Genomic DNA, 22,520 nt, shown 5'->3' with positions numbered 1-22,520 from the left:
GCATAAAACCAACTATTAACTGCTCACTAGAGGGGTTAAACAACACGTTTGTACCAAAATCTTTGAGATTGCTGGGTATTCCTGTGGAAACTTCTCTCCAGTCTCCCCAAAAGATATTATACTTAAGTGTTCTTTTAAATTTGGTCATTTTTATCCCTGTTAAGAGCATGGTTTTTCCAAAAAAACATCCAACACCATTCTTCTGCATGTTTAAACTGCTGCCAGAAAGCTTTTGTTTCCCTGTGTTTATTCATAAGCTATCTCTTTAAATCTACTCTGCTGTGCTCTACAAATTGTAGAGAGCATACAAATGAGACACAAGGCAGCTGCCAAGTGCGTAAGTAAAGCTTGGCCTGGCCACTAATAAGCAGAAACTATTTAATCCTCCTTAACACTTTGCAATCTATGCCAAAAATATTTATAGGAGCAACATCAAACCCAAAAATTATCAGATGAAGTTTTGACTGCTAAAGAAGAGAAATGCAGAAGAGATCAATATTTTTCTTAGCTAACATAATCTATTTATGAGTTGCTGGGGATTGTTGATCAAGATTTTTCAATCAAAATTTGTCCATCACAACACAAACTTTTGGGAGGACCAACTGTATCTACAGAGATAGCTTTTAAAGTAACAACTTTATTACAATTGAATGCAAACACCCTCTAAGGGTCTTCTCAGAATTCCCTCTTGGGAAAAAAAAAAAAAACAGAAAAAAGCTGGAAAAGTCCCCACCACCACAACAAACCACTTTATTATGGTTTAAGGAGGATGATGCTCTACAAAAGCAAGAGTTTTCATTCTGAAATGAGTGTACAAAAAGCTGCATCTTCCAAGTTTGCCAACACAAAATAACCTGCTTGGTTGACTGAATTTCTGCTCTCAAAACAGAAAATAAAATGCCATTTCCAATCTGGCATTTCACTTAAATGCAAAAAGGAAAGAAAACCTTAAGTATTCTAAATAAATATGCTAAATTTTCAGTGTAAAAAATGGCGGTTTACCTCACATTATATAGCTTGGAAAGCAAAGGGAGTTCTGAGTAAATCGAGTCAGTAACTGCAGAATTATCTGAAGCGTAAGGAGGAAGCATTGGGTTGTATTCTGGCTTTCTGCAATGAAATAAACCCCCCAAACAGTAAGCTGGGCACATCACAAACTTATGCACTTCAAACGTTTAACAGAAATAAACATCCTGCTATAATTTTACACAATTAATGTTTTAATATTAATTTTCTGAGTGACAGTACCCTGGCCATCACCTTGGGCAAACTGTCAGCACAGTGTTCAGTCCTCAGCTCAGCTGAGCTGTCAGCTCACTTACTGCTTATTCCCCTCTTCTGGTGAGGAAGACGCCTATAGAAAATTGCACAATCTACTTTTTTACCTTACAAAGAAACCCAAACATTTCTTTTTTGAAAAGAAACCTAGCACCATTGCACCTGTACGGGCACAATCTCAGTCACACGTGCCACTCAGTACTTGGAAAAGGATCCACCACCAAAGGAGGGGGGGTCTGCTGCCTGTGTCTCCTCCAGGCATCTTATATCACTTCTCATAAACTCTAGACAGCTCACAAAACCTACACTGCTTCACCAGACTGAGCATGTTATTTCCCCAGCCAGCTCCAAGTAAAGCATTTGAGTTACAGACCCATTTTTTTGCCACAGTTTCTCTTCTAAAACAGAGCAAAAGATTCCCAGGGCTATTGCTTCCAATTGGGAGGGAAAAAAAATGAACAGCCCTGAAACAGAATACACCAAGGACCCATTCATGGTGGCACAATAGCAAAATAAAGGAAACAGAACCCCACAACAAGGCAGCACTGCTGTGCCCCCACAGATCCCCCCTTTATTTGCCTAAGACCATCTGTATGACATGCTGTGCATTGCTGTGCTACTTACACACCCCCTAAGCCCAGGTTTATTTTGGCTGGGTTTTGCAGTGTCCTATGAAATGTCACAGGTTTGAATTCTGCAGCAAGTCCAGCTTTGTCAGGAAACATCCTTTCCACATAATTTCTATGAAAGGGAAGAATTTGTAGCCATCTATGGAGCAGCTTGAATAACTGGGAAGGGATAAACCCAAATGTGGCCTTGTAACCTGTGGACATCTCCCCTGCTCCTCAGCTCTTATTTTACAGTTCTCAGCTGATTTGGTGCAAACTTTTGCAGCTCACTACAAGTTGAGGAATAGTTGTAACCTCCTCCTAGGGTTCCATGTGACACACAGCTTCAATCTTCCTTTGTTTGGTGGGTACCTGGTCAGCAGAATTCCAGCCAGAATGTGATAAGCAGAAAATACTCATGTTTGTCTATGGATTGCCATTGCTGGCATGAAAAAAGACATCTTTGTATGTACAAGAGCCACCTAAGAACCTGCAACAACAAAATTATCTTCCAATCTTTTCCAGAAGAGACACCATGGCATTAAAGTCAGCAGCTTGGGATGTTTCTCTTCCTGGTGGTCTGAGGAAACCAAGCTGAGGTTTCCTCATGGCTGTTGGACATCACCATGCACGAGCTCTCCATCAAAACCCCCACCCTCAGTCATCCTTAAAGCATGAGAAATTAGATGCTAAAGCTCACTTGTCAACTGACTATTTGGTGTTTGTGGTTGGATTTGTCTTCACACAATAATTTTCATCCTAATTAAGACTTCTGGGTGAATCCCCAATACAAATAAAATTAATTTGGGAAGAGTAAATACAGAGGAACAAATCACAGTCCAAGTGCACAGTCTCTTGGAGCCTGTGAGACTGCAGAATCTTGCTTGCAGATCGTCTCAGCCAGCTCTAATCATTTATTTAAAAAGAGACTAACAGAATAGTCTGTCCTGGAGGATGAAAGCATATGTTAGTCTCAGCGTGGATTCCTTTAGGAGGGCAGCATAATTATCACATTCAGCACTACCGTAACTCAAACCTACTCTTCCATTTTCTCTCCTTAAATACCAAGTGAAGTGCATATAAATAATTTGACTGCACAAAACGCAGCTCTCCCCACTGAATTGTCACCAGGGCAAGTCAGTCAAAGTCAGCTGGACAAAGGACAGGCTGGCTGGTCCCAGCACAGGGGGTTGGTAACAGCTGCTCTGCCCATCTCCATGCTGACAAGACCTCTGACTTTTTGGTTTGCTGGGGCATTTTTGGGGTGTGGCTTGATTCTCTGTTGAGATTTTCTGATTTTTGGTTAGTTTGAGGGGGGATTTTTTGTTTGTTTTTAAACGAAAGACCCCTCATCACAGCACAAAACCGGTGAGAGTGGCACCCTCTAGCAGTAGCTTTGGGAACCCTAGGGATCACGTTGCCATCTGTGAAGTCCAGGCAGAACACACGTGTATAACCTGTCCAGATGGCTTTTGTTCCTCCTACAGAGGGCAAGGTGGTGGTGGGCAAGTCAAGACAGCATAAACTTTGCATATGGACATGAAGTGGCTTCTTTAGTTCATGGAAAGCAAGAGCCTGACACAATCCTAACACAAGCCTGAAGTGAAAACTCTAAAAAATGGAAAAGAAAGCAATGCCATCCTTCCATGTTAGCAGAGGGCCTCTATCCTGCAAACAAATTACTTGGAAAAAGATTTACTGAACTCAGTGTAAGCTCCCAGCACAATGTTGTGACAGAAGTGGCTAATGTTGGGTTTAGAGGTATAAAGAGGAGCAGTAAGTGGGATTGATGAAGTGATTATACTTTTATTTATGACATTGGTGAGACCAGTAAAAGGCACACAAAGCTCAGTTGTAGCATTACAACTTTGTAAAGAGTGTTGAGAAAAAACAAATATGTGAACAATTGGGGAGGCAAATAACTGGGTTCTCAATGAGAGCTGAAAGAGCTCAATCTATTTAGCCTATCAACAAAGATTGAGAGGTAACTTGATTAGTGTATAAGTACCTTCATGGGGAGAAAACAAAGGGTATTAAATGGCTCATTAATCTATCAGAGAGAGGCATAACAAAAACTAATGGCTGGAAACTGAAGCCAGACTGATTTAAATTTAAAACTAGGCACAATTCTTTTTTTTTTTTTTTTTTTTTTTTTTTTTTTTTTAAAAAAAAAGAATTGGGGGGTATTCTCCAGCATTTGATACATTGAAACATTGAAATCAAGAAATGGATGTTGTCTGGAATACCTGCTTTAGGCAGACACAAGTTGCACTGTAGTTAACTACAAAAGTTATTAGAATCAGTACCGTGGTAACCAGCAGAAATGCAATGGCCTACAACACACAGTGAGTCAGAGGAACAACCCAGGAGTCCCTCTTGGCCTCAAATCCCATGAACCTATGAACTATGAAAAAGCTATTTCTCTGACCTCCTAATGCATCCAATCATTCTGATTTTCCACCTACATTCAGTCACTGCAGAAACTCCTGTAATTTCCTCTTGTAGAGATCAGAGTAAAATCTGAAGCCAAGTTGAACCATGTGCTGAGGCATAACCTAAGAGTTAATTCTTTTGCTTGCTCTTTAAAAATGGGGTTTGCATTCATGAAGAGCATTAGATTGATGACACTGATAAACTGAAAAGGGAAACAGGAGTAGAAGTGGAGAAAATAGGAATTTAAAATGGTTCAAGCACAAAAATACCTCATGCAGCACAATGCCTGCAGGACTATTCTGTCAATTAAAGTGTGTTCATCACTCAAATTTTTTCTGCCCCAGACTTGCAATACATATCAAGGAAAAGGGTTGCTGGTAAGCAATTATGAATTTACCAAAGCAGAGTCATAGAATTTATATTTAAATCAAAGATTTTCATAAATATGATCAATATATTTAGAGGCGGGGGGGAAAAAAGGTGGTGGCAGGCTATAACTTTTAAGACCTTCTAGATAGGTTAAAGAACAACAGTATGTAAGGTATTTGACCTAAATTAATATTTACAAAGTTAAAACTGCATAAACAAAGCATTTTCTTTGGCTCAGAATTTGAAATAATGCAATAACCTCCATCAGCACAAAACCCATTTCCTTCACAATCTTAAAATTTGGCTACCACACTGAACACTCCCAGCCTCCTCTGCATGGCACTGGGATTGCCTGCATGGAGGATGGAGCGTGCAGACAGGATATCCAGTGACACAGGAGTCTCCTGCTCAGGATGAGACCAGAACAGCACAGACTCTTTGCACAGCCCATCAGATAATGCTCCTCCTGATCAGGGATTCCCTGCAGAGCTGATGGTGAGAGAACTCTCAGCTTTCTCCCAAGCCCCAGATCTGCCCGGCACCATCAGCGCAGGAACACCCGGTCCATGGGCACCCAAGCAGAGCCAGGAGATGCTTCCTGTCCCCATCTCTCCTTGCTGCTTCCTCCTGGAATTATGAACTCCTTGCTTTCAAAGAGGGCTCAGTTCACCCTCACTATCAGAGGAGATTTCGGGTCTCCCTCGTGAATGAGAATCAGCATGAATGGAGCCGGCTTTGTCCGCACTTGCGCTGTAGATATGCACGAACTCCAGGAAGCTGAGACTTAATTTGATCTGAAAACCCCCACAGCCAATGCATTTTAAAGACAGAACCACAAAGCCAATCAATAGGGACCATTCAGATACTTGCTGTCAGCGGCTAAAAGAAAATGGATACCGAGAAAGCCATAACTATGATAAATTTAGGCGCTGCTTCTCTCTGACTAATGTAGGCACTAAAACACTCCATGAATATCCTGCTTTGAAATGTGTCATATTTCTGAGAGGCCAATCAATCTCAGGTTCTCAGTGGACCACATTAAAATACATTTGTCACTGTAAGTTTATGAAATATTGATGGTGTTTTTTAGGGGGGTGTTAGGAGGTGGAGAGGTGGATCAAAAAAAGAGGGAGGGGGAGCTTCTTTAATGAATTATCTTTAGGCTAGAAGCAAAAGAAGAAACAAATGCAGGTGCTTATTGTGGATGAGGGTGAAAAACAGGAAACAGAATTGCTTACTGAAGAAGGACTTTTGTTGGATTAATAGGAAAGATCATGTGGGAGAATACTTTACAGAGACACTTCAGTATTTCAAGCTCAGTTTGAACTAGATTTATTATTTTATTAAACTTTTAACTTTCTAAATTTGGTATCTAGTACAGAAAATAAAACCAGAGCTCTCTTAATGACAGTCACAGAGGGGAAATTAAAAGTGTATCTGTGTTCCAGGGGGGAGCAGGGTTTCAGTGCACCAGGCACTGCATCATATTTATGCCTGAAAGAGGGAACGAGCCCATATGTGCTAGCAAACCTCACCAAGCAGGCACACACACTCCCCATGGAAAAGAAATGGAATAAAACATGGATACGCAGAGCAAACCACCTTTCCTACTGATACATCTACACACACTCAATGCCCGATGTTCCTCAGTGTTTTTCACCAAAAAATTTTCCATCTTAAGGAATTTATGGTCAGAGTGAGTTAAAGACCAGAAATGAGCAAGAAGGAACTGGGGACCAAGGTGGAAATGGGAACCATGTCACACAGAGTAATTAATTTTAGATCATAAAGGAAGCCTGTTGCAGATCCAAGCTGGGAGCCCAGGGCTTTGCAGACAAGGCCACTCTACCTTTCTGTAACCCAGCCTGCTGAGCACCTAATGACATCCTCAGCTTTCTACACAAGTAGCTCCACTGAAGTCAATAAAGCTATTCACAAGTGTAAAGTTAAGCCTGAGCTCAAATACTGTGGTACTGTGATCTATGTTTGTAAATCAAGTGTGGAACTAAAGCTAGTTTGTGTAAATAATTGGAAGTTGGGTCATTTTTCACCATTTCTGTCAATGCAAAAAGCAGTTTTTCAGATAAGAACAGCAGCAGCATTCACCGAGGGAACAAAAAGTAAATCCTCATATGCATTTTTAGCTCCTAAACTTTTTGGTAAAGATATTATGCCATGTCTGTAGGAAAAACACTCTTAGGCAATAAATAGCACATTTTGCTTTAGTGATGAATTGCAACAAAAATAAATTGAAGCAGAAGCATAAAATTTTTCATTTTTCACAAATCTGGAAAAATGTGAACTTTCTATTAGTTTTGGCCAGTGTCCCAAACATCTTCCCCTTCAACATTTAGGAAGAATTTCACTCTTCTTACTGAGATTATCCAAACTGATATACAGGTCTATCCTCTATTTCCTTTGCCATAGTTTAGGTATTTTGGCTATAATGATTTGGCTGCTTAAAAAGCTTTCATAAAAAAGCAATTTTTCTACTTTCACCCCAGCAATTTCAGCCAAATTGAAGGCTTCCACATGCATGGAGCGCAGAGAGAAGGAAGCATTTTGTTTCCCCATCAATTAGAAGCAAGTTTAAACATTTCAGCATGTTCTAGGGGAGCAGAGTGATTTGCTAAGGAGTTGAATATTGAATTTCACTCCTGCTCTGTTACAGCACTTCCCAACAACAGTAGCTCGGGTGCCTAAATCCTGAACTTTTTCATCCCCAAAAGCTGCAGTCTTTGATTAATATATTTTCCCACCATGAACAGCAGTTTCCACTATGAACGAGACACTCAGCACAACTGAAATTATTTTCTTTCCCCCATCCTGAATCTTATCTCAGAGGTTTGCAAGTTATTATTTTCCTGCACACACCTGTAGCACACACAGACCTCACTCATGGGCTCTGGCTCTATTAGGTCAGATGTTGAGCAAAAAAATTAAAAAGCGAATGGTTTGAGGCAGATTTTTTGACACTTGATAGAAATAAAGTTTGGACTCAAATCTGGTGTCAGTGTGAGCCAGAGACCTTTGCAGTTACAGCAGCAAACACCTCAGGGCTGTGCTGACACTGCTTAGATTAATTACTAGTATCAGCAAGAACCATATTTTCAAACTTTGGGGTGTTTAGGGGAGCAGATTGCACCTCCTGGAGATAAGGCAAGAACATGGGGAGACAGAAGGGACCTTCCTTTGGGGACCTGCCATGTCCTGATTGGCAGCCCATGGCAATCCATCCTTTCAAGAGAAGCCCTCAGTGTACACAGCTCCCACATCTCCATCTCCCCACTGTCCTGGGAAGGACAAGCAGGAAATGAGGTCCCTCAGCCAGGCCTTGGTGGCAGGGCAGGGTGGGACAGCCAGCTCTCCCGACAGCCCAAGGTGGCAAACCCAGGACATCCAGGCATGGCAGGGAAGCAGACTGGGCACAGGGCTGCCACAGCCCAGCCCTGCCCTGCTGCCAGAGCTAAATTGAAGCCTCTGCCCCTGACTGGGACCACGTGGCACAGAGCCAACATGACCAGCAGACCCAAATTACCTGGGCATGGCTCACAAAGTCTGCAGGAACCCCGCCAGCCTTGCAGCTCCCCAAGCAGCTCCTTCAGGTTTTTGGCCCCAAATGAACTTGTTCAGGGTACTTCCTCCAACAGCAGATTTGCTCCTGGCCATTCTCCATCCAAACTGCTCATCAATGCCTCAGGAAATGGGGACTCCATGGCTCCCTCAAAGAGATTCTTTGGCCACCTAAAAGGCACAGTGGCAACAACTTTTCCTGCATGTTCAGGCTAGGCTTGTCCTCTGATTTAAATCTGTTATTTGTGATATTACCCTTTTGGTATTAGTCTGAATAAAACCTCTCACCAAGGTCATGCCAAACCAGTAAGAGCCAGAAGAGAAGCCAAATAAATTACATAAAAATAATTAACATTATCCATACTGAGACAAATTCAGATCCCAGTCCCTCCAGGTAATGTGGGGAAGGGCTGGGTGATCCTGACATCTAAGTTTCAAACCTCTATCTCTTCAATATGTTGGAATTAGATACTTTTATATGGACAGGAATCAGATAATACAGCCTAATGACCCCTCTGAGCCTTAAAGTCACTGATGCCTTTGGGTATGTTTCCAAAAAAATGCAAAACCTATTAAAAAAACCAACTCCTGATCTCCAAACCCTCATGCTTACTTGGCTGCATCAGTCCAGATCTGCCACAATAGCTTGAGGCAACATTTGGAGTTTGTTCTCACTTATTGGAATTAAGCTTATGTCAAAATACATATTTATTAAAAAAAAAAAAAAAGCTGCAAAGCTGGTTACTAGATTCATTAAGCACCAGGATTCATGTCATCTTTGATAATATTTTACACTCGGTGTTTTCATATGGCCTCTATTTACAGATCTAAGCATTCTATAAATATCTGCTGTAAGTACTGCAAGGGCTGCCAGGGCAGTTTTCACCCACTGCTCTCCTGACCCTGTGGAAGTCATTCTTCCCAAAGGACAGCCTGGGCAATGCACAACACATTTTTATATGATGTAGCAGCAGTTCATGTTGGTTCTGGGTTTTATTTCACCTTATTTTGTATTTCAGCTTGCAATTCTGGCAGTAATTTTTGCATGCCACTCAATAAATGTTACGAAAGTGTCTGTCCATGCTGCCTTTCATGGGGGAAAAGCCCTTTTGAGGTTGTGCCTACACAAAACCAGGTGAACTGTGCTTCTGGAAAGATGCTTACCTTAGTCCTTAAAAAGTCTGTCAAGTGGTGGTCAGAAAAACTCAGCTAGAGCCACTAACTGCTTAAAAATAATTCAATGAAAGTGTAACATTCAGGAACATTTCAGTAGTCAGTACAATGCTATGGTCATGAGACATCCAATTCTCTCCATTGCCAGTCACCAGATTCTGAAGACAGTGGTTATATTTCAAAAGTTGCAGCAGAGATTTCAAAATCCTGGATGTTTCAGCTTCTCTAACTTTTCACTTCCTCATGAGACTGAGAATCTGCCATAAAATATCCTTAACAATTTCCTACACAGGAATATTGATCAGCCATGGTTTAATATTAACAGCTAGAAAAACAAATCCTACCCTACCTACCAGCATAGCCAGACCCTGTGCCTATAGTGTTGACACCTTGAAAAAGAAGTTAAAGTTACAAAAATGTTGGTACAAAACTCAGTTCTTCAAATAGCTAAATTACCCAGTGAGCATAAAGGAAACAAAATACATCCTGCAAGTAATTTAGTAGTTCGGCCTATTTATTTGGAATTTTTAGTCTTTCTGGCCAAGATATTCATATAGACCACAAAAGATGTGAGATAAGCCATACAATTAACCTAGCAAGGAAAAAAAGATGGAAAAAAACTAGGAAAATCTCAACAAATTAGTGACTATTTAAATACTGAATATTCTTCCTTTGTTCAGGAAGTGTCTGTCCAACGGAAACTCTCCTGTTCAAAACTGGTGTCATCTTGAATGCCAAAAAAGGAAGAAAAAGTCATTTATAAAACAATTAGAAATAAGGTTTCAGCCTTGGGGGTCTTCCTCAGGGCATGGTGAAACTGGGACACAGCAAAACTAAACAACATCCTGTTCTTCTTTAGCCTAAGGAAGGCCCCATGGCCAAAATGCCTTCTCTAATTTAATTTTGTACTTCTGACAAACAGGTTGACCCTTCCCCTGCTAATTACTGCTCTGCAAGTTGCCACTCTGCACCAAGTTTGTCCCTTCATTTTTAGAGGTCACACACAACGTAAAGCATTTCTCCAATCCATCTCCAAATCCCACACCTTCATTTATGTCGGGAACGATCAGCTTTGAAATGTTCACTTTGGGAGAAGAGGAAGCAATATAACTAATTCTCCACTGCCTTTCACTGCTGCCACATCAACTCTCCTGGGCAGGAGGATGAAATGCTACTGGTAGGGGTTTGCATGACTGTATAAGACCAGCTAAGGTGCAGAGCAATGGAGAATAGGACCCAGCAATTTGAGGATGTCATCGGTAAAAAGGAAGAATGGTTTCTGTCACACAAGTTTATTGCAGCCCAGAAATGTCTACAGTAACTGTGGGCATATAATGTGATGTGCAAGGCTTTTATGAATGAGACCCTTGTGGCTTCTTGTCAGAACTGAATCTGAAGTGATGACAGGACATTTGTAAGTCTTTCCTGGGACGGTGAAGGACTTCCATAAGGGAACATCTTGAAGATTGGGCTCTCGAGGCTTTCATTCAAGAGGAGTCCTTCCAAAAGTAGTTGAAGGTTTTTGGTAAGGAGCAACAAAGACCCTCAGAAGCACTGAGGGACCAGAAGTGCAGCGTTTGAACTCTTTGTGTGTCACTCACAGGAATGAGGCCTCAGGGTAGGTGACAGGACAGTCTGCAGACCAAGTTTGGGGGAAAACAAGCAAAGTCACACCTTCCTACTGCTGCTACTGACACTATCACTGTCAGAAACATGGTAACCATTTGCCTGCTGCCTAGTTAGTCGGACTCCCCAAGTACAAGAACAGTTGGTGCCATTTCTCTCCACCTGCAAGTTTTGAAAAGATTGTAAGAAATCGAGGAGGCCACAGAGGGCCTCTTCTCCCAGGCATTGCTGAGAATGGGGGTGGAAGGTGAGCTCTACATCTGCTCAGCTCCAGTTCACACAGACAGACAGACAGACTTCAATGCAGCAAGCTCCTGCAAGACCTCAGCTGTGATTGCACCACCATCTTCTCCAAATCCCTACAGCCTGGTGCTCACACAGCCTGGGAAGCAGCTGATGAGTAAATTACTAATGCCTAGCTTAGACAAAGTTATAGACACACTTGTACATTTCATATTTTGGAGTTTTTAAACTGTAATTAAGAAGGCAGTCTATTATAAATTCCAATTCTTGGTAGTCCACCCTGCCCCTAAAAAGCTGATAAGCATCAGTACCATGTCTATTGAAGAATTCTGCTACCAACTTAGAGCACAAAAAGAGCCTGCATTCCAATTTACCAGAAATATAGTCATAGGTAGAAACACTGCCAGACCAAAAATCAAAAAAGCATGAAAAACATTCTCTTCGCCCCTAGTCTGAGTGTTGGAGCAGAACACCTGGCAACAGAATCTTCTCCAGAACAGGGAATTTATCCTGCAGAGACTTCAGCATGAGCTGCTTCAACTCAGATAAGCCAGCTCCAGCATACCTGCTCCCAGGAATTGTTATTCATCTCTCCTTGGTATCTTCAAAATACACTCAAGGTTTTTTTGTTTGCCTCTCTGCACCCTTGTGCTACTCTTTGGCTTCTCACCATTTGACATCAAGCTCACTGTACTGTCAGCTTGGCAGCATTCCTGTTTCCAAGAATGTCTATATCTGAACTTGCTGGAAGCTGTACAGCATCCCATTTTCCTGAAAATGGGTTTACCAAAAAAAAAAAAAAAAAAAAAAAAAGGATGAGCCTGTATGAAAGGCTGCGTTTTAAAGCAAATGAAAGTTTTCATTCCTGGTTCCACTGATTTCATCAGTGGAACAGATATATTCCCTGTCTGTAAAACAAATCTAACATTTGCCACTATCCCAGGGAGGTCTAATGACAGGATCATTAGTGCTCCTGGAGCAATTAGAGTTTGGGTGAGAGACCTCAGTGGGAAAACAAAGACACCTCTCACGTGGATGCATTTCTGCTGTGCCTCAGCTGGAGCAGAGCAGCACCCATAGGGGAGCCAGACTTGAGCAGTGGGAGGGAAAAGGCAAAGAGACAATGTGGCTTTAAAAAAAAAATTTAAAAACCCCACAAACATACAAAACAGAAAGCAAGTTAGCGCTCTTGCTGTTAAAGGAACAAAAATCCCTTCACCTTTACAATTATATGTGCCTTAAATATCAGCCTCGGGATTGTCACTTGGCGTTGTCATTGTCTTATTTTCCAAAATGTTCACAGAATTAGCACAGTTGTTCACCCTCACTGTGAGAGAATCACGGGTGTTTGAGGCAGGAGCATTTTGTGCAAGGCTTCTTGCACTGCGAGGCAGTGTCAGTCAGCTCTGTTTAAACCCACCCTTGGTGGCATTTGGCACAGCTGTCCCCAGCATCCCCCCAGTGGTCCTTCTTCGCTGGCCTCGGCAGACCCTGCTCGCACCAAGGCATCTCCACTGCCACGTGCCTGATTTGATTAAATAAGGGTGCACTCCCTTTAATTGAAACTTTGGGCATGAGAAGTTTATGAACTCAGACAGCGAGAGCACGGAGCACAAGAGAGCGGCGCAGGAATTGCCCTCGGGCTGATCCTGCCCAGCTCGACAGTAGGTGCTGTTACATTTAATTGCTGCTGAAGACAACTCGGTGCTTAATCACACGTTAAACCCTCCCTGTGACACAGGGCCTTTGTTAGAGACAGATATTCAAATAAGTTTGCAGTAGCATCTGAAAATCAGGAGCTTTATAAGCAAAGTACCAATGCAACTCATAGGACTGAAAGATTAAAGCCAGGAGAATTCAAGCACTCATTCATACAGCAACCGTATTTTGTAATTTTTTTCACAAAGACTCAGACTTAAAACTGCCCAGGAGCATCAAGTTCAATAACAAAAGTATCATTAAAAACTGTAAATTGTTCAGGGGCTTTCAGTGGATGCTCAAAGAGTACACAAACAGTAATTTAAAAGAATTATATGCTGGCCAGAAGAAATACTCCTGTTTAAAAATGAAAAAAAAAAATTAAAAAGTTTTAAAAACTGAGAACAGGGGACTAATGGAATAAACAGATTATCAATAGACAATAAATAAGCAACCTGTTATAAAGAAATAGCACCAAATCCCCTATATGCAAGCATTCATTCCCTGCTCAATACAAACATCAAAACTACACATGGAGACACTGAAAAAGCAGAAGTGTTTCACAGATAATTGAAAAAAAGACACTGATGTGTGTAAACCTCTCCTACATGTCACAGCTAGATCAGAGAGTGTAACAAAGGCTTGTGGCTCCTTGGTTTAATCTGATGACTTTGCATCAAGCAACTAAATCATCTGCACTACCTTAGGCTGTCTGCCAAAGGTAAAAAAAAATTAAAAATAAAATTAAATTAACAGGTCAAGATAACAGAAACCAAAGAGTTTTAAAGAAACCAATGCACTGTTAACTTTTTAATACATCATAGCAAACAACCTCATAAATGCCAAATGTTGCAGGATTGCCAACATAATTTCCATTTGAGAAGAGTTAAGGATGACTCCAGAGCAACTTGGACCAGCTAGTCTAGCCTTAATAACTGACAAAACAATAACAGATTTATTCATGGCCTATCAATAAAGAATTGCAGACTGGAACTACAATTGTGATGTTTCATGGAAAATTGGTTTAAACAAACCACTCTTATCTTTTTTTGGCCAGATTACAAGACTGATTGATAGAAGCAGCTGTGATAATGAAGTGGACTTGGACTTTTCCAAGACTTCTGACTCAGCTGTACCTAAATTCTTCTTTAAAGCCCCAAATTCTAGTCACCAAAGGGATTAAATAAATGGTTTAGAGACTTCAAACTGTAGCTGTTAAAGGAGAGCTATCAGGGAGTACAGCAAGAACCAGTCTCAATCCAACGCTGTTCAGAATTCTATAGAAGTTCAAGGTAGTAATGAAACTGATGGTTAACAAAGTTAACAGAGGACAAAGACTGGAGCAGTGGAAAGTTCTGCTTTTTTGTTGATATCAATACTGATATTGATATCAGGCTGATATCAATACTGACCAGGCAGTTATTTAAACAAAATATGAGTTATTGAGGGCAAAACACTTCTAAAGAAGATTATTCCTCCTACAGCCACACCTCCCACCTGGCTGTTCAGCCTGCACTCAGATATATTCCTGCAATTAAATCTTCTCTTTCTCAGGTTTGGGCTGTCAGTCTCCAGCCAGGCCAGAACTCTTGGCACTTTCCAGCAACACTCCCAGTAAACAAGGGCAAAATGAGTTCACACCTGACAGAAGAATCCCAGCAGACCTGCTTAAGCTATGAAAAATCCTGATTAATGCGTTCACTGCTCGCTTATTGAATGTGCTCTCATACAATCCTGTGTCCCCTCCCACAGTCTACAAGCAGTATTGTTAATTAGCAAGATGGAAGTAATGCAAAATAAGATGTCCTGACAGTCCCTGAAATGTTAATATTTAGTTCAAACCCACATCTCACGCTGAATGAAATGTCAGCAAGGTTGAAAGCAGCACATTTTGTAATAGATGTAAAGCTGGATGTAAACAAGTGACTTATGACTGAAACATGGGTAATTAGATTCTGCTTCAAGCTCTCATTTTACTTTTTTGCACAACACTTTCCCTGTGCAACCAAAGCAGGCCAAGTGTCCCAAGTCTCCACAGGAGGCAGGTTCCAGTCTGGTTTTATGTCCTGCCAGGCCCTTCATTTAAACATTCTCTGATCCAATGCAGACAGGAATTAAATACAGCTGCTCTTCTGGTGAGTCCTAGACTCATAAATGAATGTTTAAGTGATCTAATGGAGAACCATATTTAAGCCATACCAGGTTAGGTGTCCCCATGGCTTTGTGCAGCAGCATGCAGACACCAGCCCCTGGCAACAAGACAGCCAGCTCAGACAGGAGTGTGCTGACTCTGCTTTTAGACTGCTCCTCCTCATCAAAAAGGGTCCAACACACTATTGCAAGCTGTAACCTAGATGTAATAGACCAACTTTTTATTCCAATGCACCGATCACCAGACCAGCAATCTACTTTCCTTGGCATATTAAAAACCACAGACATTATGCTACTGGAGATTTTTGTGATCATTTGAGAATATAACCTAGTATTCCAAAGTCCTCCCTCTAATATTTCCCTCTAGAAAGTAAGAGTAATTGCTTTATTTTTACACAAATCTCCTTGCTACAACACTTGAAGGACACAAAACTGCCCAGCATCAATGCTGTTCTAGACAGAAGAGACTGAACTCTGGATTTCATTGCAAGTCAGAAGCACTCTGCCAACTTCTCCTGCTGTATTCAGTCACAACTATTCCCATCATTGCTGTAAACAGGTTTTGGGCTCACATTCCTACAGGAGAACAAATCAATGGTGTGAAAAATGGCAGGGACTGCAGGGCTCACACTGGGAGCTGCCCCTACCCCAGTAAGACCAAGGGGGTTCTCTCTCCTTGCCTGCTTTGTACCACAGGCCTTGGACCAGCCACCCAGACAGCTTCCTCTTCCTCAAAGTCCTTCCAGGCATCAGCCTCACCTTTAGAGGCTGTCACCACTGGAAGTAGCCTTGAGGGGCACTGGAAGGAAAATCTGGGATGGTGCAGAGCTGGGACCAGCTGATGTGCTGGGCTTGAAAGCCAAATCTGGATGGGAATGCTCTGCTTTGGGAAGAGCTTCCAGGGTCAGGCTGAGCTCCTGCCAGAGGATGAGGAGAGTTCTCAACAGAAGTGCCCTGCAGATACAGGTCTGAAGGTGATATCTACCCAAAAGAGCTCATTCTAAGTCTTCAGACCTGCATGGGATGATGGACTTTGATGAGTGGTGATAAATAAAAAGCAGGTAAGTTCATCTGTTTGCTGCACATGGAAAGCATTTCTACTCTCTATTGAGTGATTATCAGAAATAGATAAAATCTGAGAGCATCCTGCCTTTCCTCCCAAAACCTGTGTGCTGAGAGCTTTTACAGCTGATCCTGAAGTTAATGCAGACAATGTAACCTGCTGGAACACACTGCCCCATCCTTTTTGAGCAACTCATGTCATTTACTAACACACTGCAAAGAGTTCCACCAACATTTTTACCAAAGTTTCTTGGATTATGGGAAGGGTTATTTGGTTGGGTTTTGTGGGGCCTTTTTTTTATATGTATTGCAAAGACACAGCTGCAAAAGTCAGTGTGCTGCTCCACAGCTCCTCTCGCAAAGCTTTACCTTAGCCAAACATAGCCCACTTTCCCAAACATGCTCACCTTTGACTGATGCAGCTTGGGGTTTCCTTGTGCCTACACTGCTCTGAAGGAGAGGGCAGGTAGGTCAGAGGACTTCAAGGAGAAGGAACTGCTGAAACCGTCACTAAGGTCCCCATAAATATTCCCCATGGACCTCATTACACATTTGAGCAAACATTACCTTCACTCACACAGCTAAATTTCCTGTTTGCTTGGCTGATCAATTCCTCATCAAATTTTAATGCGGGGTTCAGGCCGTCTGTGGCAGTTTTAATTAGCCCTAAGATTGCACAGCGTTGGAGGCAAAGCTAAGAACCATGGAAGTCGCCTCTGCCTAGACGGAAAGGTGGAAGGGGGCTGGGGAAGAGCTGCAAATGAAGAGGCCAAGAACTAATTAGCTCTTGTTACTAGGTTAAGCCTGCTCTCTAGTGGTCGCATCACACAGCAACCCAGCATGGGAAAAGCCTGTGGAAAACAGAACCTGAAACCGTGGCTGGATTCCTCTCCATTAAATATGAGGAGGGGGAAAGTGCACGGTATATCCTGCTTACCCCTGCTGCTGCAACTTCCAGCATTTCTTTCCTTCTAAACAGTCCTCTTTTCTTCCCTCCACTCCCGAAATATGAATATTTTTATTGGTGCTCTGTTTTGGCAGGAGAGAGGAGCACAATGAACTGCAGCTATTTAACCAAACACACCATGTCCCAATCAGACAAACAGCTTTGAATGATGAAGAACACACAACCCACACACCCCCTGTCCTGGGCCAGCAATCAGAAATGGGCACCAAAGGTCCGTGGCAATGGCCAGGACTATTGTGACCTGCTGCAACCCTGAAGTTCTCTGCATTTTGCTGTTGTTACATTAAAGCATCTCATTTAGCTGAGTTTAACCTGCATCCTTTGGCAGTGAAGGCAGTCACATCATTTTGATATCCAGTACAAGCGTGATAAAGAAACCAAGTATACAGCATGATTTCTCCCACCGTTAATGTAAACAAGATAAATAATATCAACACTGAAATGTAAGTCTTTGATGAGCGATGTTTCCATCAAGCAGCACTGCTGTGTTTCACAGAAGAGATTTGTTTCCCAAAAAGTACCTGCATATTGCACCAAGGGTAGGCAAGAGCAGTTTTCCACAGCAAATTATAAGTGAATTTATCAGCAGATGCTGTTGCATGGCAGTACCCTGCTCCATTCCAAACCCAGGCACAGCCAATCTCAGGTTTGTGTAGCTTGATGTGAACTGAATTATACAGCCAAACGTCTCCAAAATCCATTTGTTTCATATCCCGGCTGGAAAAGTGTAACTTATGTAAGAATCTGTACAGACTTTTTGAAAAGGATAAAAAAACCCAGCTGAAAAGAACTGAAAGTGAAACAAATTTCTTATTTCCTTGCAGCTTGGGAATAGTTATTTTAAATATTAGTCTGCACACTGCAACAGCAATGGATGTATTGAAAACAGCTGCTCATTTCAGACAAACAGCAAACTATAGCCAGTTCTGGTTTGCTTGAAATGATAAAGTTCTTTGAGACCCCATGAATAATATCAGCATCTGCAAATGCACCTATTTACCACCGAGACACTGTAGCATGTAAAGCTGCTGGTGCTGCAAGGAATAACCAGTCCCTATCATTTACAGAACAGATACCAGGCTCACCCAGCAAGTGCACATTTTCAGACTCAAAGTATGGATTTTAGTTGCATATATCCATTAATAAATGGCAAGATGTTCAGCTTCAGTCTGACAGGCAGAAGATTTGCACTATTACATGGAAAAGAGCAGAATAAATACTTAACCTGAGTCTAACCTCCCTGCTTGAAACCTAGATGCACTTAATTTAGCAAGTACAAATTAATTAGTATTATTAAAATAGCACTTAACACCAGGAACAGGCAGACTGCTAGTGTTTAAAAAACACATTAGCTGGTCATCATAATCTCCCTGTCTAACAAGGCCTGGACCAGGTAATATTCTCTTTGCCTACACCAGGAATTACATATTAAAAAAAATTACAAAAAAATGCCCTCTTTTTCCAGGTAGTGCTGGACTTTAAACACCAGATCTTGATCCCATACTTCAGCATAAAACCTCCTCAGTTTGGAAAAAAAAATTAGGTACAAATCAGAAGGGACAAATATCACTTTACATATAGTTAGACAAAGATTAAGGAAGAAATATGCTTATCCAGAACTAATTTACAAGACAAATAAGTATTTTTTTATGAGCAAATGCATCAGGGAAGAGTTTTCTGATCCATTTCTAATTCTTTGTAAAATTTCCAAAACCTTTATTGCTGCAGACTATGTCAAACAGCAGCAGCACTTTTGCTTTGCTTCCCTCTTCCAGCTTTCACAGATAATTTTCATCTGTATTTATTTGGATTTTTCTTGAAAATAAAAAGCAACTATCCCCAGGCTTTAGTCATTTTGTTTAAAAGCAAAAGGACTCACATGCAAGTCAATACAACTATATTAGCTCCCACAATAAGGTGAATTCCAGCAAGTCCTAAAAACTTTGATTCTCATGTCAACAAATCTGTCACCTCAAAGCATGCTGCAAGCCAGTTCCCATCTCAGAGAGTTTCCAAACCTGCATGTTGCAGGCAAAGACATTCCTCCCCACAACCCCTGGAGAGGGGATCTGGCCTTTTATTTACTCCCACCCCAAATGCCACCACAGCTGCTGTACATCAGCACTCATTTGAGACAATAATGTTCAAATACAGACTCCCACCAGCACCAAAGAGGCAGATTTGAGGGGTTTTAGTGGGTGGATAAGGAGAAACACCCCGTTTCTTTCAAATAATCCTATGGGATGCTAATGGCTTCAGTCCTGTGCTGTTTGCCAGCTATAGGATCAGAAGTGATGAGGCACAGATGTCAGAATTTTAAATAGTGATAAATGCACTACAGCCAGCTCCAGCTCTAGCTGCCACTGCAAACACTTATCACTGAGCCAGGACTCCTTCCCCCAGCCCAGAGCTCGGGTGCTGACAGAAAACCAAGGTTTCTCTGGCCCCACAAACCCAGAGCCACCATCAGGCTAAAGGAGGTGTCATTTACCACAGGCAGCTTTCATTTCCAAAGGGTTTCCACTGTCAAGAGTTCTCCCCAAATCAATGTTATCAATCCTTCTTGTAATTTTACAAACTTCAAAGGGTTAAGACAGCGAGCACATTTATTGACTGGTGCTTCTTGGTAGGTTCAGTAAAGCATGACTGATTAGAGCCCCCAGTTCTAAAGAGCCCAGCTTTGTGAGGCTGGAATAAATGGGAGTCTGTCAATAACTCAGATCCAGGCATATTGACATAGTTTACAGCCTCAATAGGCAATTAACACTTTACAGTGGATATTACCCAGTGGCCTCCCCATGTTTTACTGCACATTTTCTGCCGTCAGCTGCAATATTGAAGGTTTGGAATAAAAATGATATTGGACAGACAGCACCTTTGTTCAGCTGCACAAATTTTTTTTTTAACATCTGGGAGAAATCACAGTTTCATTCCTCTTTATTCATTCTCTCACACCCCTTGTTTCACTTTCTCTGTCATTTACAGTTCCTAGTCTGCATTGGTGAACTTAAGAAACTCTCTTAACTCAGTAATTACATTGGTTACATACCAAAACTCCCTAGGGAAACCCCAAAAGAGTGACAACCCCAGTCTTTTCTCCTGACATGGGAGATGCTGAGCAAGTTCATGAACAAATGCCACTTTGGCAGACAAATTATACTGACAAACCAATGAAATCATCCCAGAGCATTTAAAGCAGAAATCGCTAAAAAAAGGATTCACGATCATCTCTTGTAGCCAGGTCCAAGATTGTATCCCACTTGGATCAAGACAGAACTGCAACACAGCTCCTACCAGCTGCACATGCACAGGAAAAAAAGAGGAAACAAATCCACAGGAATGTGTATTCTTGCTTGGCTTCCACTCTGTTCAGCCCTGGTGAAGCACACTTTGACACCACTGTGGCAGTCCTTTAGCTCTGCTCCCCTGCAGCAGCAGCACAGCCCAGCTCAGGCTGGCACAGAGCTCTCAGGGCACCCAGCCCACCTGTGACCCAGCACTGCCAAGGCCACTGCCAGCAGTGTCCCCAGGCACCACATCCACACCCATCTTCTAAACCCCCTCGGACATGGTGACTCCACCACAGCCCTGGGCAGCCTGTGCCAATGTCCAACAGCCCACTCAGGGAAGAAATTTTTCAAAATATCCAGGCTAAATCTTCCTTGGTGTAACTTGAGGCTGTCACCTGGGATAAGAGCCTGACCCTGGATGTCTGTAACTGAGGATGTCCCCTTTGAATTTCTCTTGAGGGACTTGAATTTTTTTTTACTAGAAATATTTCTATTTATAGGAAATAGAAATTCTGTAGCAGCTTTCTTCTCTCACCTCGTCCCTCCATGAAACCAGCCATTTCTATCTGCCATTTCCACAAGTTCAATAGAAAAAGCCCCCCTGGCAGACTGTTGGGAGAGCTCTAGCTAAAGCTTGCTACAGGAAGCAAAGTACAACCTGCACCAGAGCTGCTCCTTGAAGAAAACCACCACTTCAAACCCTTTGTCTTTAATGACTTCCAAAAATGAAATACATACACAGGAACAATGCGAGCCACATGCAAATCACACTCTTTCTCCCAGGCAGACACAATCCTGGAAGTCTCCTGGACACGAAAGAGGCAAAAGGATTGTCAGGGAATAAAACACTGTCCAGCCTGAGCATGGACAGGCAGCTGCGGCCTTAAAGAATCATGGTAGTTATTACATCTACTAAAAGGAAAAAGAAAAAAAAATCCAAACACTAAGAAAAAAAATCCCCAAAATTGCTGTGAGTTTGCACTGATGTTATTTCTTCTGTGGCCCGTGTTTGTGGGAGCAGGTGATGTCCCCATCCTGTTTGGCAGAGGCAGCCAGCCCAGCCTGGGCTGTGACCCTTGCGTGGTGCTCTGCCAGGCAAGGACATCTGGCTGCTCCTCTGATCTGAAGTCCTGTGGTTTCCTTTGTGATGCGGCAAAGCACATGGCCCCCAGTACATCTGTATAATTAATGTGAGGGGAAAATATGAGCAACAACAGAAAAAGGAAAAAAAAAGAGCCCTCAAAGAACAGAAGCTGTTCAGGGTCAGCAGAAGGTCTGATAAAATAAAGATGTAGTACAGAGTCACGGGATGGTTTTGCTTCCATGCATTCGGATATTTAGGGGATGAAGAGGGCTCTGATTCCACCCTGTGCCACCGAACAAGTTCTCCATTTCTTGAAACATCTGTTTCACCAGTTTCTCATATTCTGCAAGCCCCGCAGGGCAGGGACACTGCTGTATTTACAGATAAAGTCTCTACTGGACCCAATAACAATATACAAACAAGAATAAAAAAGTCATCTGCCTATTGCAGCCAGCAGGAGTAACCATATCTGCAAAGGTTTTTTAACACTGCTTGCTGTGTTTTGTCATACTGGGGTTTTTGGGACATTTTACTGAGGTGTCAGACTGAGTTTATGGGGACAAGTGTCCTGTAAAGGACAGCAAAGGGTTGAAGAGCAGCTCTTGAAGAGCAGAGCTGGCAAGCTGAGCTCCTTGTCCTGTGAGCCACCAAAAGCCAAACTGCAGTGACACTGAGCTAAGGGCAGCCAAGCTTTGTGGCAGTGGTGGCATCAGGGGACAGCGACCCCAAAGCCAGCAGGGCACTTCAGAGCCCTGCTCCCCTCAGATCTTGGGTCTTTCCAATTGAACCGGTTGAAGACAAAACAAAATAAAAAGAAGAAACAAAAGTAAGCCTTTTTCTCTTAAAGGAGAAAGGGAAATCCTGAAATTCAAAGGAAATTTCTCATGTGATTTATATTATTTATGAAGACCTGTTATCAGGGAAGTGTTATATTAATTTCTTCCCCCTATACACACCAAAGGTCA

General features: G+C 42.1%; 2 long non-coding RNA genes across 3 annotated transcripts; both read right to left on the bottom strand.

Annotated features, from left to right (window-relative positions):
* Nucleotides 1-1,561: 1,561 nt before the first annotated feature.
* On the bottom strand, nt 1,562-19,230 carry LOC135282073 (uncharacterized). 2 transcript variants are annotated; one of them, XR_010348407.1, is made up of 3 exons: nt 19,061-19,230; nt 8,227-8,432; nt 1,562-2,833 (listed from the first exon to the last, which is right to left on the bottom strand). It is a non-coding gene; the product is annotated as an uncharacterized LOC135282073 (long non-coding RNA). The 2 variants fall into 2 exon arrangements; XR_010348406.1 differs by lacking the exon at nt 8,227-8,432 and having other exon boundaries at nt 19,153-19,230.
* On the bottom strand, nt 15,957-17,113 carry LOC135282074 (uncharacterized). The gene is made up of 3 exons (XR_010348408.1): nt 16,782-17,113; nt 16,622-16,664; nt 15,957-16,166 (listed from the first exon to the last, which is right to left on the bottom strand). It is a non-coding gene; the product is annotated as an uncharacterized LOC135282074 (long non-coding RNA).
* Nucleotides 19,231-22,520: the final 3,290 nt, after the last annotated feature.

This window comes from Passer domesticus, chromosome 16 (genome assembly GCF_036417665.1).
Source record: "Passer domesticus isolate bPasDom1 chromosome 16, bPasDom1.hap1, whole genome shotgun sequence".
Taxonomy (NCBI): domain Eukaryota; kingdom Metazoa; phylum Chordata; class Aves; order Passeriformes; family Passeridae; genus Passer; species Passer domesticus.
This window is presented reverse-complemented; position numbering and strand designations above follow the sequence as displayed.